The sequence below is a fragment of the Priapulus caudatus genome, unplaced genomic scaffold (assembly GCF_000485595.1).
Source record: "Priapulus caudatus unplaced genomic scaffold, Priapulus_caudatus-5.0.1 Scaffold1060, whole genome shotgun sequence".
Classification (NCBI taxonomy): Eukaryota; Metazoa; Priapulida; class Priapulimorpha; order Priapulimorphida; family Priapulidae; genus Priapulus; species Priapulus caudatus.
This window is the reverse complement of record NW_014578121.1, coordinates 43,813-48,516: the sequence shown is the minus strand read 5'-3', so window position 1 is coordinate 48,516 and position 4,704 is coordinate 43,813.

Genomic DNA, 4,704 nt, shown 5'->3' with positions numbered 1-4,704 from the left:
AATTAAGAGTTTCGAACCCATCCGAGGACGGTTAATGTTTTCCGAACATTCCAAGAACATAACTCTCTCACCAAGTAAAAGACTAAAACCAATGAATGCATAACATTATGGGAATGTTCTTAGAATATTTTTGGCTAATGTAACCAAACTAGAACATCCAGCGAATGTTACGATAATGTTCCGTGTTTGCTGGGTTGCATCTTCCGATTTGTTCAATGATTTGTCAACCTGGCGTGACAGAAGCTCGTCTTCATGTTTCACAAAGTTCACACTGAAATCCGAGCTCCTTGAGGCACTCACGGGTCCCATGAGCGTCCATCCCAACACTGACTTTATTGCATATGGCTCCTTTTTCTTGCCTCGCCTCTGGTCGAGCACCCAAAAGACGTCAGGTACATCACTGCCTATGAGGATGGTAACTTTTGGGGATGGTAACTTCTGAGGATGGTAACTCTAGCTTTTTCAAATGAGACCACTTTTCTACATCACTCATAGTTGAAATCGACTGCTCAGAGATGGGTAACTTGTTGACACTCCACACTTTATCCAGATTAACGCCATCCGATTCTCTATCCAGACCGCTCACACAAGGCTTGACCTCCATACCTTGTGTTGGACTCTGTTTGCTGTTTTCAGTTTTCAAGGAAAACGGTATACTGACACCACTGATGCCCAGTCGGTCCACTAATCCTTTTGTACATAGTGAAATGTCCGATCCCTCGTTCAGAAGGACATGTTTAAACATCATGATCTCGACTCCTCACTTTTACTGGAACAACACGAAACCATACACGCTGTCCAGTTCTAGTCGCTGTGACATGTCCAACACCTTATTGATGTCTAGGTAAATAAAGGGGATGAAGTAAAGCATGATGCTTTCTTCTGCAACCTTCAACTGTGCAACCACTCTTCTGCATGCAAACCTTTGCAAAATGTCCCTTCTGGAAATAATTGTCGCACAATTTGCTCTCTCATGGTTTTTGCCTCTCAACAGGTTTTGCACTAAAACTTTTCCAGTACATTAGTTTATGTTGTCCACCGCATGAGAACACTTGTACTATTGTACTATTTACAAAGCTGGTTTGCGCACTACATTGTTCTTGCGTCCACGCCCATCTCTTTATCTGAAATTTTTTCTTCTCTATTTCCAATAGCTGTTTTTCCACTTCAAGGCATTCCTCTTCAACTCGCAGCCGCTCCCGTTTCGTTGTCAAGCTCTCCTCCTCCACACACAATCTCTGCCGTTCGATGCTAATGAGTTCATCCGGCTCCACAATTTCTTCATGCTTTCTTTTCTTCGCCGAATGTTGCTGCTGCCAGCCTTCCTTAGTGAGTTCATGCTGCGTAAACAATTGCGCGCTGCGAGCTCTCCGTGGCGGTGAAGGCATAGGTGAAGGTGACCGCGATTGTGATGATTCCTCGTCAGTCACGGATGAAGCGGACTGCGAAGCGGGCGAAGTGCGTCCTATGCCGCTTTCCACACCCCCAGCAATACCTTGGGTCGATGCTGAGGGAAGCAGAGAAGCAATCTTTTCCTCAATGGGAGAGAGGTCTGGCACATTGAGTGTCCAGTTGCAGATCCATCTTTTTTCCTCCTAGCTGCCTTTTTGCTTTACATCACTCTGGGTGTACTGCCACTTTTTGCAGCATTCCTTGCCTGTCCGCTCAACCTCGCTGACAGCATTCACCTATAGTAAATTTAATATGTTCAGTTTCTAGAAAAAAACTTCCAAACATTATGAACTAATAAAAATCACTTATAGGTTAACACAAAGGATAAATGACCATTCACACAAAAGTTTAGTGGTGTGGAACTCTTAAAAACAATATATAGACACACACTAGTTCTTGTCTAAGCTGGCGCTAGTAGTTGCGAAGTGCTTGACAGTTCCTTTAAAAAAATATATATATTAAAAAATATGTATGTTTACAAAAACCTTTTTGGTTGATTTTCTTGTTTTTCTTTCTTTCTTTCTCAGACATCAAACATGCGTGGATTCAGAGCTATGAAACCCAGCTGAGCGATCTCCCTAGCAACAGCCATTGCGCCCCCCGCTGCTGATCTCCTGCCAAGGACTTCCATTAATCCTGTCTCAGCTGGCCGAGACAGCTTTAGGTCGAGCATGTGCTCGACTCTTTTCTCTCCTTTCCACTCATCGGAATCTGAAGAAACTCTCCAGAAAGTCCTAGCATTCTCCAACACCGGGCGTCTTCTCTCAGCGGAAATCTCTCCGGCGATGGTGAGACTAAACCTGCATGTCCACACCAGGTGCTCGGATTGCCATACCTGCCACTCCGTAGGAATGATGGAGCATGCTCCTGGAAATTATAAGCACGGATCCAAGCTGAGGTCAGTGTCAAAATATTGATATGCACTGGGGCACGTCTTCCAGATGACTTTCAAGGAGGACGCGGAATCATTTTCGGGAATGCGGCTGTCATTCTGCCAAACGTAAGGAGAGAGGGATCAAGGCGGTTCCCCGGCCTGGAACTGATCGAATAGTTCCTCTGAAGGGCCTCTACAATACTGGCGTTCTTAAGCTTTCCTAGCTTGTTCATGACTTGGGTCCCACTAATAAGAACGATGGAGCACACCGAAATGGCATCCTTCATCATCCTGTTGAAGCATCTATCAGAGTCTGTAATGTCTGCACTAGCCACCCCGGTGTCTATTTCTAGATCGATGGCTTTCTCATAGAACACATCTCTAATAGTGTTCGGCCTGAATCCGGAGAACTTGATCTCCTCTATAAACTGTGAAAAGTCATCGTCTATCCACAGGTTCCCAAGCCCCTGGACCAGTCAAGTTCCTGAGGACACCTTCAGCTTCATCTGATGGAATATCTCTCTCTTCCTTTCTTCTCTCTCCTCTCGCCTCTGGCATGCCGCCTGCACCTGAGCCACCAGCGCCTCTCTTCCCACCAGATCCTGATGGACTTGGCGGCTCTCCTAGAACCATGGACTCATCGCCCGTGAATGACATTTTCTCAAAGAAACTAATATTCTGAGAGTCAAAGGAGATGAGGAAAGGAAGTTCAGTGACTGAACTATCGTCACTGAGTTCTGTCAGTCCTGAAATGTTCTCTAGGATTCTTATTTAACCTGGTTAAAGTTTTTTCAGACGCCTTGTGTGAAAGTCAAGGGCTAGAAAACTTTTTAAAGTGTCTCAAATATAAACAATAAATTGTTGTTGTTGGGGTACTTTGTGTCAGCGAATGTGTTGTTGATCTCCGTGTAGTTCTGTAGGGTCGAAAGCGTAGAGTAGCAGCGTAGTCGTGTGATAACCAGTAGAGAGATGACGTTGTCGCAGCTTCTAGTGAACTATGACTTTATTAGTAACTACGATCACATACAACATATATGCATACATACGGCAACCTAGCTGGGTACCTAGGTCCCTTCGTCTCAATCTCTCTACATCATGGTAGGTAACCCCTCCTGGGTAGGTCCTTCTTCTGTCTGCCCGAGCTTCTCTATTTGTATGATTTCCAACATTGCCCGGCGACATTTGGATCTGACCGCTTACGGGGCTAGGAGACGCATCCCGTGTCATTACAAAAACAACAACGAACAACAAACAGGACAATTAGTCCCACTGCCTCGCCTGGCTAGAGCGATCCTCGTTAATTATAATGTAGCATACAACACCTGCTCGCCCTTCAGAAAGCCTAGAAAGACCCAGAATGAGGGATGGTTGGCTCCAACCCCCACTTGGAATCGGCGATGCCACCCTTCCACGTGGTTCGTTGTCCGTGCTCCACCTTGGAGTGTTGCTTCATGCACATTCCACATCTGTGGAGGGAATCTTGGGGCCAGTCGACCATTGTCTCTGCGCTGTGGCCGTCCAACGTACGTATCCTCAAAATAGTTGAGGATGGGGATGAGTTCCGGCCTTGCCATCTCCGAGAGCTGCTGGAAAGCCACCTCGGTATCCACCAAGGGTTTGAAGGCCACAGCGCTGATCATTCTTGACTGCACGCGGAACTCTTCATCTTCATTGTACTGATCCCGCAGTCCTTCTTGCTTTATCTGAAATTTAAAAGAATATCGAATAAAATAACAATGAGGGTTGCAAATTATATAAAACAAAGTTTTATTCAAAACTTACCCTTTCGTGAATTCTTTGGCAGAGATGGAACAGGCATCCCTTCACCTCTGCATTTGGGAAGGCTTGGTGGATAGCGTTCTTGGCAGCCATTTCAAAATCGATCATTATTGATGTGGGGTTGAAATTCCCTCTTTCACGCAAGAAATTAAGAGCCCGGCTGTATGTCGCTTGCGTCTTGTTTCCGAGGAGGGCATATACTAGCGGGAGGGACCACATGGCCCTCATAGACAGCATGAATGGTCCACAACTGGAAAAAGATTGTTGGGACGACTTTGAAGGGTCATGGTGGCAAACCACTGGTCCGCAATTGATAGTACCTTAAAGAGAAAAAAAAACAATTTAGTATTTTTAGCTCATATGACGTAGTCGGTAGTACTACGGATAGTAGAATCGCATGCTTGTCTGTGCGTGCGTCCGGCCGTCCGTGTGTCCGTCCGTGCGTCAACAGTTGGGCACAAATCTTAACCGCTCGACGTACGGTCACGATATTCGGGACGTGGGGGGGTAATCCGAAAACGAGTTGGGATGTCGAAGCTGGGGCTTAAAGGTCAAAGGTCAAGAGGTGTAAAAGAAGGTCAAGAGGTGTAAAAGAAGGT